This window comes from Erinaceus europaeus, chromosome 1, assembly GCF_950295315.1.
Source record: "Erinaceus europaeus chromosome 1, mEriEur2.1, whole genome shotgun sequence".
Lineage (NCBI taxonomy): Eukaryota > Metazoa > Chordata > Mammalia > Eulipotyphla > Erinaceidae > Erinaceus > Erinaceus europaeus.
This window is the reverse complement of record NC_080162.1, coordinates 98,480,882-98,495,718: the sequence shown is the minus strand read 5'-3', so window position 1 is coordinate 98,495,718 and position 14,837 is coordinate 98,480,882. Positions and strand designations below refer to the sequence as shown.

At 41.7% G+C, this 14,837-nt stretch overlaps 1 pseudogene; it reads left to right on the top strand.

The window, feature by feature from the left end:
- Window positions 1–7,353: 7,353 nt before the first annotated feature.
- Window positions 7,354–10,165, top strand: LOC132541399 (olfactory receptor 6C75-like; annotated as a pseudogene).
- Window positions 10,166–14,837: the final 4,672 nt, after the last annotated feature.

Genomic DNA, 14,837 nt, shown 5'->3' with positions numbered 1-14,837 from the left:
GGATGTTGAAGGGGCCTCCAAGATCCTATTCCAGCATTGCTGACCACTCCACTTTGCCAAGTCATTGCCTGGATCCCTGATGTTTTGTCATTACACTGGCAATCTCCCTCCTGAACCTGGAGCAGGCTGTCTATAATTAGTGGCATCTTGTTAACTGTATGTAGGGATTATGCTTCAACTGATGATTCTGAATAAGAGGTCACCCTGAAACTGCTACTCTCAACATTCAATTACTTTGTGACTAAATTTACCAGAACTTGCTTTGTTGGGTCACATTCAATGTGTGTTTGTCCTCATAAGTGAAGGTGTGCATATTAAGTAGAGAAGAAAATAGTTGAGAACAGATCTCAGTGGCTGCCACACAAAGCTCATCTTTCCTGGGTCTTCACACACTTCTTAGTCTGATAATTTGGTAGCAGTGGTGGTGGGTCCTCTTGACAAAGGTTAAGGTTTGCAGGTCACTGGGAGTCAAGGATTGAGTACAGCTTCACTTAGAGAAAAACCTGCAAAGATCCACTTCACTGAAGTAAGAACATGAGAGTCCTGCCTGGCTCATAGGGCTTGGTATCTCAAGTTTGTAGGATAAATTAATTACAAACAACAGGGCCCCTTAATAATATGTCAGTCTTAAGGGAGACCACCTGGGACCACAACAAGACAGGGCTAGAAGGACTTCGGGAACCCACCAAATCACCAGTGAGTACAAACCTGTGGATTGTGGACAGAGAAGCCTAGAGAGAGATTAAGTGGCTGGTAACAGTCCAGTAGTTTACCAGTTGAGACACCACCTCCAGTCTGTTTCACTAATAATATGTCAGTCTTCAGGAGTCTCCATCTGCCACCTTATTTTTTTATGATGGGATCATTTGTAAACTAGCTATCCTCCAGTTTTCTATTAAAGTCATGCTATGGAGAAGATTAGAGAATATGTATTAGTTGTGTGGGATATTTCTTTGTTATTTGAAATACTTAATCTGAACGTAGGAGAAAATTGGTCTTGACAATCTTCAAATTTGCCAGCAGATTCTAAAAAGTAATTGTGGCATGTTTTAAAAGATTGTATCTTTGAAAACTATATGCCACTGTAAATGATAGTTCTCACACGAGTGATTTTTTTATCTTGTTTTTCTTAGGTTTCTATACATTCATAAGTATTTCAATTTTATTCATAATTATTATTGGCCAGTATTTTTATGAACAAACCATAATTTTTTTGCCCAAACATCTATATCTCCAGAAATAAAAAGCTTTTATTTCAGATGAGGTAGACTTTCGATTCGCATGGGCACCACCTTAGAATGTTCAGTTTCATGCGTGGTCTGATCCCATTGTCACCAGTGGGTTTATTTTTGTTACTTATTTTTTTACCAGAGCACTGCTCAGCTCTGGCTTATGGTGGTGTGGGGGATTGAACTTGGGACTTGAGAGCCTCAGGCATGAATGTCTCTTTGCATAACCATTATGTATACCTCTACTCATTAGCAGTGGGCTTATTTATTCAGCAGGAGTGTTGACATTTTCAGGATTGTTCCCTATAAATCCTGTAGGTAAAGTTTCAGTTTGGCACTTTCAAGCATAGAGAAGCTTAAGGGCAAGGTGAAACAGCGAAAAAGGGGTCTATGTGCTGGCAGCACAGTCAGCTCTGATCCCCTCAAAGTCTGACACACAGTGATCTGGTTAGTGTTGTCAACTTCAGTGGAGGTTTGAGTCTTAATACATCTATCAGTTTCCTCAAGATCAGCTTCTGGAATTTTTAAGCAAGCAAGGTCTTCTGCAATTTAAACATTAATAAAGAATCTTGGATTACTACAAAATCAAAAACGTTGGCCAAGTACAAACTGCAAAGCTTATTTCCTAACTTTAGAGCTTTATTGCGTACTGGTTTACAGTACAGTCATATATATATACATATATATATATATATGTATATGTATATATATAGAGAGAGACACCTGCAACACAGCTTTACCACTCATGAGACTTTCCCTCTACAGGTGGGACAGGGGCTTGAACCTGCGTCCTTGCTCACTGGAATGTATGCACTTAACCAGGTGCACCATCTCCTGCCCCCCCCCTTTTTAACCACTCCCATCCCCACCCTCACAGATAGCCACTATAGTTGTCTCACAGTCTGACTCTTTTTTTTTCATATCCATGTGTTCAATTCTCTATGTCCCGAGTATGAGCTTGAATTTTCTACCAGGTTGAGTTCACACATCACCATGCACAAGGATCCAGGATCAAAGCCCTGGTCCCTACCTGCAAAACAAGCTTCACAAGCAGTGAAGCAGAGTTGTGGATGTCTCTTTCTCTCTCCTTCCCTCGCCTCTAGGTTTTTCTCTGTCCAATCAAAGAGAAAGAGAAGGAAATGGTTGTTAGGAGTGGTAGATTAATCATGCAGGAACCAAAATCCAGCAATAACCCTAGTGGGAAGGAAAAAAAAAAAATCTTAAATTTTGTAGCACATAATGGAGTGTCTCCTCCATTTGCACAGGGAGGTTGAGTCAGACTCTAGTGGTGGCCACCAATTGCCTTCCTGACCCTGATCACATAACTGCCCTTGTGTTCCCCCAGTTCAAGGAAACAGCTGTTAATGGTTATGAATCCATGCCTGGGAGAAATCCTGGGGAAGTAGGAGTGTGAATGAAATGCTATCATTTCTTACACTTGCCAGTTACTTTGGGCATTATCTGGGGTCCCCAGAAGTCCTGGGAATTGAGGAGGGGAGTTCATCAGGTGCTGAGTCAGCTGTCTTATAGGCCCAGAGATCTGACCTGGAGTCCTCCACATGCCACATTTGCAGGAAGAGAATGAAAAGAAGGTAATCTGACCATCTTCACAGAACACTTCCCCTGAGGTTGACAAAAGACTCAACTTCCACACTGTCAAAAGGGATCTTGGAACAGTTAATGAGGGTTGTCTACTCAAGAACAAGTAGAGCTCATGGCATACAGTGGACTCTTTGTGCATGCCAGGGATAATTAGTAATGTTCTCAGAACAGTGTTGGCTGTCAACACTATTGTGATCATATAGGTTTTTCATGTCTTGCAGCCTTAAGACATTTTACTCTCACTGTCCTTTTTATCAACAAAAGGCCTATCCTTGAGTTGACTTAGATACCTGTAATCTGGTATGTCTTAAAACTCCAGAATTCCAAATTTCTGAGAGGCACAAGTTGGAGTGAGTGTAGGTGTTGGTATCCCAGCAAAGGACCCTGAGTTACAGCCTCAAGCAATAAGACAGGGACATGGACTGGACCAAGCTCCTTCACCAGGTAAGGATGGCAATGACTCTAGGGGCCAGGGTGTCCTTACCTGGTGCTTTCCAAATCAACGAGTGTGGAACAAGCAAAATAGCTCACTTGGATAGTGAGCCATGTGTGTGAGCCTGGTTTGAGCCTGGTTTCCACTGCATTGAAGGGCATTCAGTGTTATGGTCTCTCTTGAATATTTTAAAATTAATTAATTAATGTATTATTGGATAGAGACAGAAATTGAAAGAGGAGGTGGAGACTGAGAGGGAGAGAGAGACCTGCAGCCCTGCTTTACCACTTGTGAAGCTTTACCCCTGCAGGAAGGGACCAGGGGCTTGAACCCAGGTCCTTGTACACTGTAGTGTGTATGCTTAACCAGTTGCACCACTGCCTGGCCCCTCTTAGTTCTAGATCTCTATTTTTTTAATTTTAATATTTTTATATTAAAGAATTACATGTCAACAGGGGTTTAAATCCATACCATTGCCACCACCAGAGTTCTGAATCTTCACTTTCCCCACTGCAATTCACCACTGTTCCCCTTAAGTTTTAGACATGGATCAACTTCTCTATGACTATCTGTCCACATTTTACATAGTTGACCCTTATTTTTCTGATTCACTCTTCTCTTTCCCTCTAAGCCACTCATGAAATCATAACTACCTCCATATGTCCCTCTTCTTTTCCTTCTCTCTCTGGGTGCTGATGGAGCTGGAGTGCAGAGTCCTCTTATCTTCATCCTATCACTTCTCCCCTGCTGGGAGTATGGATCAAAGTTGGTTATGGGGAGCAGAAGGTAGGAGTTCTGGCTTCTGTAGCTGCTTCTCTGCTGAGCATGGGCGTTGACAGGTCGATCCATACCCCCAGCCTGTTTTTATCTTTCCCTAGTGGACCAGAGCTCTGGAGAGGTGAGGGTCCAGGACACATTTGTGAGGTCGTCTGCCCAGAGAAGTCCAGGTGGAGTCATGGTAGCATCTGCAGCCTAGTGTTTGGAAGGTGGCATGACCTAAGTTAAGACAAGATGGTTAATGAACAGGAACCATAAAGTAGGATCAGAGCAGATGAGCTTAGGAATTTTAGGGTAGAAGAAAGATAGAAGAACCTGGGGGCATACAACTATAGTAATTTTGCTTGAGTTTGGTAGCTAGCATGAGGTTGGATGAGAATATTGTCTGAGAGAATGGTGTCAGAGTGGAGAAAGGGGCTAGAAAGTTGGATCAGTGAAGGGAGTAGCTCCCATTCTTATCAAAAAGAATTTTGTGGCTAACATTGACTATTTACCTCCATCCACCTGCTCCAGGGCCTGTTGTTTTCTCCGGGCTGGGTTCACAGGCGGGTAACAGATGACCAGAAACTCGTAGCTGAGCTGAGAATGCAGTTTAATCTTTATTCACCAGCAGGCAAACAGTCCAACATCTAATCACCACACCATGTGCTCCTCCATCTTTCTCCTCCGGCAGCAGAGTCAGGAACTCAGGAAGTACGTAGGATAGGGGGCGGGGAGAAGGAAGAAGTGCAAAACTAGCAAGGGCTAAACCAAATCTCCCAGAGGTGGGGGGAGTGAGACCAAACCAATGTAACAGAAAAGACCATGTAAATAGACCACAATGTCATGCAACATAACAGAAGCAGAACTAGATCCCAGAAGCAGAACTAGAAGCATACCAACAATTCCCCCCTTTTCTTTTTAACTAATTGACCATAGTATCAGGAGTGTGGGGTGAACAAAAACCTATATTGTACAGGCATTATTTTTAAAAAAGAAACTGGCACAAACATGGAGGAACAAGTAAGGGAGCAACAAGAATCAAGGTGTGTGCTGCCAAGGGAAGGCCTGAGAGGGGCATTTCTTGCCTCTGTGGGCAAGGCTTTATCAAGCTAAAGGACTTTTCTTGCCTCTGTGGGATTTTCTTGCCTCAATGGGCCTTTCCTGCCTCTGTGGGCATTACCTAGTAAGAAGGGAGTAGGGTATGGCCTATAGAGTCCCATGGCAGCTGGCTGCAGTCAGTCTTTGAGAAACCCTGCAGCATAAAGGGAAGCTGCTAGTTTTGTGCTAAGTGTCCAAGAGGTGTACCAGTGAGTCCGATAGAAGTTCCAGTCCAAAGCACACATCCACGGAAAAAATGCAAGGGGGCGGTGAATGCAGAACTAAAAGCATATCAACAGGGGCCCATATTTAAATGCATATTAATATTTAGTAACAGAGACTTTGTAACTTCTAAGTCCCTATTGGTCTGAGCTTATAGCTCATGGTCACATCTGAGGAACATTGCAGGTTGCACTCATTTCAGGACCAGTTTTTTTTTTTCAAGTGGCAGGGTAGGATACCCCCAGCCTCCCTTCAGAGACTGGGGTTAGCCCTACTGTCATTGCTTTATGATAGAGTTAAGGCCCTGAGAGGGTCCACAAGATGCTGTTCCTTATTGAAGCGACCAGTGGTAATGGAGAGAGGGACCCTTTAGAGGTCAAAGCTCATCATATGTGTATGGGAATCCAAGCATTCTCTAATTAGGAACCCAGATGATCAGGTGGTGTGATATTGACCAAACAAGCCATTATTAGTTTTTTTAAATTTTTTATTTATAAAAAGGAAGCATTGACTAAACCATAGGATAGGAGGGGTACAACTCCACACAATTCCCACCACCAGAACTCTGTATCCCATCCCCTCCCCTGATAGCTTTCCTATTCTTTAACCCTCTGAGAGTATGGGCGCAAGGTCACTGTAGGATGTAGAAGGTTGAAGGTCTGGCTTCTGTAATTGCTTCCCCACTGAACATGGGTGTTGACAGGTTGATCCATACTCCCAAACTGTCTCTCTCTTTCACTAGTGAGGAAGGACTCTGGGGAAGCAGAGTTACAGGACACATTGGTGGGGTTGTCTGTCCAGGGAAGTCATGCTAGCATCTGGAACTTGGTGGTTGAAAAGAGAGTTAACATATAAAGGCAAACAAATTATTGACCAATCATGGACCTAAAGGGTGGAATAGTGCAGATGATGAGTTGGGGGTCCTCCAATTTTTCGATAGCTAGTAGGCATATTTTAGTTATATTCTAAAGGGCCAGTGGCTATACTAGTTTTTTTTTTCTTTTCCTTTTTTTCCCTGAGCCTGAAATATGATATGCAGGTGAATCCTAATTATTATCTGGGGATATGATGTCATGGCTGGAAAAAGGACCAGAAAGCTGGATCAGGGAAGAGAGTAGCTCCCTAATATGGGAAAGGGGTATAAATACTGTTGACTGTAAATCCCATTGGCTTAATGTGATTTGGGGCCCAATTCAGCTTAGGAGCCTATGTGACCTCTGTATCTCTGTAGATCTGAGCTCACATTCTGTGGTCATGAGTAGGAACATTCCAAGCTGCCCCAATATCAGGACCCATCTTCCTCAGGTGTAGCATAGAATATGTTGTCGATCCTCCCTTCAGAGGATGGAACATTCTATACCATTGTTAATCTAAGTTGAGGGCAGGGTCCTATGGGGGCCCACAAAGGGGTCTATTTTGTTGTTCCTGATAGAAATTACCAGTAACAATGGAGAGAGGGATTTATTCGATGTCTAGGCCCATCATGTATCAAACAGACCATTATTAAGTAGGCCAGTCTCTTGCCCTTATCCAACTTTTTTACTCCTTTCTTTATCTGATTATTTTAGATTATCTTAGATTAGTTTAGACTGATTATTTTAGATTATCTCAGTTGTTTAAGTATTGAGTATATTTTGTTGAGCCCAACCATAGTTAGGTTTTGGGGATCTGTTTTCTTTGGGCCTTTCTGCTAGGCTGTCCTGCTAATTTGGTCTAAATGAAATCAATTACAGAATTTATGATGCCTTCTTTAGGCACTTCAACCATTATTAAGCACTTTGAGTTATATGACTGCCCTTTATTTATGGATACATGTACACCTGTATCCAGTGCCCTAAACCCTAGCCTAACCTGGTATCTGTTAATCAGTTAAATGATGTGTCATCTAACTTTGATGTAGGTAGTCTTATGTGTTAGGAAAGGTTTCACCAGAGTTGAAGAGTTTTGAGGTTGACTTCTGAGGCTAGTATCTCTGGTTGCAGTCCACAGTAGGATTTCATTAGCAGCATAATGCGGGGTGGCAGCACCAGTAGTGATTTGGTTGAAGTTGACAAAGTTGATATGGCAGTAAGGAAATATAGAGAAGGAATATCAGGAAGTATGGGCAAATCCTAGCGGTACCAGGACTAGGAGAAATGCGGGTATTAAAGAGAATGCAATGAGTTTCTTATAGTCTTATAGTTAAAATATCAATAATTAATTATTATAGCCAGGTTAGTTGGGGAAGGGTTAGTATCTATATTAGTATACTTGACTTCACTATGATTTGAACACTTTTAGTGAAATATGAACCTCTGTATTTTAAATACTTACAAGGTCAAAAGGTCTTGACTTGTCTCACCTAAAGCTATAGTTGATTTAGATGTTTGCAGAGCTATATTTTCAGATACACTTTTAGAGATCCATGAACAATTGATCCCATTATTGTAGTTTGATCATTTTGCAAATCTAAGATAAATATTAGCAAAATTAATTCTTAAATGCAGGAGAAAGTAGGGGATTACTTGAGGAAAGAGTTTGGGGAAATATGGAGAGGTGTCCTTTTGATAATGAAATGAAAATTAGCACTTTGGTGTACCAAGGTGTGGAATTATATTCTTGAAATTTTATAGTATTGTAAATCAGTGATAAATCAGTAAAAATATTTAAACAAGCTGCTCACTGAATGGATTCTTAGCCACTCCACATGCCTTCTCAGATTGTCAGATAAGCTGATACTGTGTTCATTTATGGATTGACCTGTCAATATTCATGTTCAGCAGGGAAGCAATTACAGAAGTCAGACTTTCCACCTTCTGCATCCCACAGTGACCTTGGGTCGATATTCCCAGAGGGTTAAAGAATAGGAAAGCTATCAGGGGAGGGGATACGGAGTTTTGGTGGTGAGAACTGTGTGAAGTTGTACCCCCTTCTAGCCTATGGTTCTGTCAGTGTTTCCTTTTTATAAATAAAATAAAATAATTAAAAAAACCACTTCCTCGGGAGTTGGGCGGTAGCACAGTGGGTTAAACACAGGTGGCACAAAGCACAAGGACCGGCCTAAGGATCCCAGTTTAAGCTTCCGGCTCCCCACCTACAGGGGAGTCACTTCACAGGTGGTGAAGTAGGTCTGCAGGTGTCTGTCTTTCTCTCCCCCTCTCTGTCTTCCCCTCCTCTCTCAATTTCTCTCTGTCTTATCCAACAACAACGACATCAATCATAACTACAACAATAAAACAAGGGCAACAAAAGGGAATAAATAATAAATAAATATTTAATAAAACCCACTTCCTGATGTCTGTTTATTGTAGATTAAGTCCAGTGTGTGATGCTGCTATAGAAAAAAGATGATCATGGGAATGGAAAATGGCACAGTTCAGGTGGGGGGAGATAGCATAATGGTTATGCAAAGAAACTCGCTTGCTTGAGACTCCGAAGTCCCAGGTTCAATCTCCCTAACTACCATAAGTCAGAGCTGAGCAGTGCTCTGGTAAAAAAAATAAATAAAATACAATTGATGGGGGTTTGTGGTAGTGCAGTGGGTTAAGTGCACATAACATGAAGCACAAGGAGCAGCATAAGCATCCCAGTGCGAGCCCCTGGCTCCCCACCTGCAAGGGGTGGGGGGCACTTTGCAAGTGGTAAAGCAGGTCTGCAAGTGTCTTTCTCTCCTTCTCTCTGTCTTCCCCTTCTCTCTCAACAAGAACAAGGGCAACAAAAAAATGGGCAAAATGGCCTTCAGGAACAATGGGAAAAAGAGAGAAGGGGGGCAGGGAAATGAAAGAGAAAGGAAGAAAGGGGAAGGAAGGAAGGGAGGGAGGAAGGAAGGAAGAAAGAAAGAGAATAAAAGTGGCACAACTGTCCAGGAATTCATCTTGAAGGGATTTCCTGCTGTGCAGCATCTGGGAAAGGTCCTCTTCCTGGTCCACCTGCCAGCATAGCTGGCATCCATTTCAGACACTATATATATAGTCACCATCACCTGTGCTGACTCAGGCCTGCAGACACCTATATACCTTTCCCTCAATATTTTCTCCTTCAATGAGTATTGTTTCACAAGTACTGTTATTTCCAAGTTGCTTGGGGCTTTTTGTTTGTTTTTGCCCCCAGGGTTATCACTGAGGCTCAGTGCCAGCACTATGAACCCACTGCTCCTAGCAGCCATTTTTTTTACATCTTATTGGACAGGACAGAGAAAAATTGAGAGGGGAGGATGAGATAAAGAGGGAGAAAGAAAGACAGACACCTGCAGACCTGCTTTGCCACTTGCGAGGAGTTCTCTTTGAAGGTGAGGAGTGGGGGCTCAAACCAGGATCCTTGGTCAGGTCCTTGCTCTTAGTACTATGTGTGCTTAACTGGGTGCACCACTGCCCAGTTCCCTAACTTGCCTCTCATCTTTAGGCAGGCAAAGAATTTCTTTCACTGGCTGTTTTATATAAATATGTGTTCTATTTCTGGGAGTAATAGGTTTCTTTCTTCTGGCATTAATGTCTGTGGCTGGATACATGACCATTTGCAAGGCTCTGCACTACGCAGCCATCATGAACTTGAAGACATGTTTTCCCCTGGTTACTTCCTGCTTTGCAATAGTCTTTACTTCCTTCATCACTGATCTGGTAGTGAGGATTTCCCATTTATCTTTCTGTGGCTCTAATCTCATCCTTCATTCATTTGCAATCTTACTTTGCTGATTCTTTTATCTTGTTCTGGCACCAGGTCTGTTGAAAGTTATTTGTTTTTCCTTGCATGTTTTGTCATTATGACATCCTTTGTTTTCACCATCACTGGGTTCATCTCACCTCATTGTCCTCCAATGTATGGCAGTTGTGTGAAACTGAAGTAAAACAGGTTAGATTCTAACAAGGAGGCTGCCCTTTGAACACAGCAGTGACCCTTACTGCTGAACCTGCCATCTATAAACAAGTTCATCAAGCTCTGAGGAAGAAGTGTAGAATGCAAATAGCAACATAAAAATGGTATGGTCTTCTAAAAGGAAACTTCAAAAGGCCATTTGTTTCCATTCAGGCTGATCCTGCAGTTCACAGAGCTCCTAGTGGAGAGTTTATTTGAACTCTGCACATTCACAATAAAATCACAGTTTTGTCAAGGTTATATTATACATTTGTGTCTATATCTCTTAGATACCTAAAAATTCCACATATTATGAAAATTAACTTTAATTGCAAAATCTTCCTGCATTTTCTTCTAATATGTGCCATGTGCTAGAAAACTCCAAAAGTCATCAATGTGTACTCTTTTCATATTATCTATTTGTATCCATACACGTGGGTCATTAGAACAATCAAATGATTACCAAGGAAGATGTTTAACTAATTGATGGAAAATTTTATGTTGAATTGTAGTTATGAAGCAACCTATTGTAACTACCATGCTCAGGTCCACAGTTTTTCTAGACCTAACATAAAGCATATACATATGCATTGAATGTGTTCGTAATTGCTGTTATTGATACTTGACTTGCCTTCACATGCGTAGGTCATTTCCCTTATGAATGAAATCGTTTGAGTGCAATATTCTCATCTAAAGAGAAGGAATAACCATAACTGACAAATTACCCTATTTTTCCTAAGTCATTTATTCTATCTCTGCCCTTCAAATGAAAAACCTTGATTTATTATTTTGTATCCTAAATTGCCACTACAACATGCATGTGTAGAAGCCAGAACTCCTACCTTCTGTGCCCCAAATACAACTTCAATCCATACTCCCAGTAGAAGAGAAGTAATAGGAGGAAGAGGATAAGAGGGCTCTGAACACCAGCTCCATCAGATCCCAGAGAGAGAGAGAGAGGACAAAAAGAGGAGAGATATTTAGATGCAGTAATTTGGTTGTGTGTAGCTTGGAGGAGAAGAGAGGATTGGACTTGGAAGAAAAAGGGGGCAATTATGTGAAAATGTAGACAGATAGTTGTAGACATGACAATTAAACCATGTCTGCAACCTTGGGTGGTTTGCAATGGAGAGACTTGGGATTCAGAACTCTGGTGGTGGGAATGGTATGGAATTGAACTCCTGTTGACATATAATTTTGTAAATCAATACTGAATCACTAATAAAAAATGAATGTGTACATCAGGTGAAGTAAATACTTACATCAAATTTTCATTGTTGTTGGGCGTGGTGTGGAACTATACCCTGTAATCAAACAATCCTGTAACCTAATTTTTTAATAGAAAATAAATTAATAAATTTTGTTTTTTTCAGAGATTCAGTACAATGGAATCTATCTATTTCCACAATACTAATGAAAATAAAACAAATCATTATCTTCTTAATGGAAAGCTATTTGAAAAGCAGTATTTTCACTATTTCAGTCTTTAACATTTATATTCTTATTTTTTAAACTCCAGAATAAAAATGTGTCTGCTTTTTTTTTCAGAGAATATACCTCTAGAATGTTAACATAAATTTATTTTTACTCAAATAATGAAGTCGGGTGTCACAATTTTATTTTAGAAAATATTTTTTTATGACAATTGGATCTCCCTCAACTTTGAAAGTCTTATTTTAAGGGTTTATATATTATTTTATAGACAACTAAGAGTCTGTGACATCGCAAAAATCATAAACAGGCTATAATTAGCGACATACTGCATAGATGCAGACATTGTGTGAAAAAGTCTTGAAACATTCAAGATTTGAGTATGAAAGCTGGTCTAGGGACTGTGTTACATAAAGCAAGAGAGAGATAATGATGTTCAAGGGATTTAGGAGTAGAAATGTAATACACAGGAGCCAATGGTAGACTAAGAACCACTGTGCATAGAACAAATTCTGAATTATTATTATTATTTTTTACAAAAAGGAAACACTGACAAAACCATAGGATAAGAGAGGTACAACTCCACACAATTCCCACCACCAGAATTCCATATCCCATCCCCTCCCTTGATAGCTTTCCTATTCTTTAACCCTCTGGGAGTATGGACCCAAGGTCATTGTGGGATGCAGAAGGTTGAAGGTCTGGCTTCTGTAATTGCTTCCCCGCTGAACATGGGTGTTGACAGGCCTATCCATACTCCCAGCCTGCCTCTCTTTTCCCTAGTAGGGTGGGGCTCTGGGGAAGCGGAGCTCCAGGACACATTGGTGGAGTCGTCTGTCCAGGGAAGTCTGACCAAATCAAATCGATGGGGTTTACAATCAACAATATTTATACCCCTTTTCCATATTAGGGAGCTGCTCTCTTCCCTAATCCAACTTTCTGTTCCTTTTCCAGCCATGACATCATCTCCCCAGACAATAAATTGGATCCACCTGCATATCAGATTTCAGACTCAAGGAAAAAAAAAAAAAAAGAAAGAAAGAAAAGGAAAAAAAAACTAGCACAGCCACAGGTCCTTTGGAATATAACTAAAATATGCCTACTAGCTATCTACAAAATGGAGTACCCCCCAACTCTTCATCTGCACTATTCCAGCCTTTAGGTTCATGATTGTTCAACAATTTGGCTTTGTATGTTAACTCTCTTTTCAGCCACCAGGTTCCAGATGCTAGCATGATGCTGACCAGACTTCCCTGGACAGACAACCCCACCAAATTCTGAGCTACAAATTCCCTGAAACAATTTAGTCACCATATCCCTAAATGTGGAGATTTCTCTAGATAATCTAGAATCATTTAAAAGTAATCATGAGACTAATATTAGGATGTTGTAAGAAGATGTTCCACACTGAGAGTGGAACTATTAAAGTGTTTGAGAATTAGCAAGTGTGGAACTAAATCAAAGCATTGTGTTATAGTCAAACTATTAAAAAGAGTCTGCCCCTTCCAAGGTTTTAGTCATTTATAACACTCAAACTAATCAAATGACCTGAAGATAAACTACAAATTTAATCAATTAATCTAGTCTTACCCTTACCATCTACTTATGGTACACTGATGTTGAGGAATTATTCAGATGCAGTCTATGCTCCCAGGTTTTACCACTCCCTGCAGTACCCTAGCAGTGCCCTTTTCAACCAATTCTGTCCCGACACGTCACCCCTGGTTGTTGCCCAGTAAAAGCTCTCCCACTTCCCCCCCCTCGTTCTCTCTCTTTCGCATGGTTGCTCTGGCCTGAGCCACCCCCTCCTGATCCAATAATAAATATTTGTGTACCCCACTTGCTCCAGATCTCCTCTCTCTCTTCTCCACGGCGCAGCCCAACACCTGGTGCCCATCATGTCCTGCACTCACGCCCCACTGGGTGGCCCAGCCTGAGGTCCAGAAAAGTCACCCAGACACAGGTAAGTGGCATCTGCCTGCCTCTGTGGCCCCACATTTCACCCCACCATGGGATTTTTTCCGCTTTATGAGGAGGTGTCCCAGACATTATATCCTTCTCTCCTGGGACAGGCTCTTGATCTCAGAGACACTTTAATTTTTGCTACACTGTGGGTTCTCATGGCTATATTTGTTACTTTCAGGATATGTTCAAGGCCTCCTGCCAAAAGGTTAAGTGACCTTGAGGCTGAGATATGAGAGTTAAAGGATATGTGCTCAGGACTTAAATGCCCTAAGCAATCTGCAGTCAGCCCCAAAACTTTTGCCCCTGCAGACATGTGTTCGGTTTCTTCTGCAACAGCTTCTGCTCAATTGACTCCTCCCCCTGCTGCCCCCACAGACACATGTTCGGTTTCTTCTACAGCGGCTTCTGCTTCTTTGACCCCTCCCCCTGTAGATACCTCATCATTAAGAGACCTTGTGGCTGAGATACAAGAATTAAAGGATATGTTTTCAGCGCTTAGAGACCTTAAACCTTTTGCAGTCTGCCCTGAGAGCTCTGTCCCCATAGATACGTGTTCAGTTTCCCCTGCGGCCACTATGGCAGCTTCCACTTCTGTGACTCTTTCCCCCACGTCATCAAACCAAGTCCACACCTTCCTGGTAAATGTGGCCCCCAATAGATAAAACCCTTAGATGTGGGATCCATACTCCTCCAAAGATTTCAGAGAACTCAGGCAGGCCGTGAAGGAAGACAGAATTCATGCCCCATGGACCAAGTCCATTTTACAAAGCTTTTTCCAGCACCTTAACACCCCCCAGGATTGGAAAGACCTGGCTTGTGCTGCACTCCCAGACTCCCTCTACTTGCAATGGAAGGCATGCTTCCATGATGAATGCTCTAGACAATCGCAGGAAAATAGTAACAAACAGATAGAATGGAATTTTGATGCTTTGTTTGGAGCAGGAAAGTTTGAAACTGGAACTCAGCAGGCAGAAGCCAAGTTTCCAACTGGTTATTTAGAACAGGTATGCATCTGCGCAACATGAGCATGGGAAAGGTTAACCCCAACCTCAGTAGAGGCCTCAATCCCCATTAACTCTCTTTGCCAAAACACTGATGAATCCTTAGCGAATTTCATCTCCAGGGTGCAGTCAACCTTAGAGAGGAAGATTTATAATCCTGAAGTCCGTTCTCTCCTTCTGCGTTCTATTGTCTGGGATGGCATGGTCCCACAATTCTGTCAGGCATGCCTTAGTCTTAAACACCTACACCCAGATAATTGGATTTTA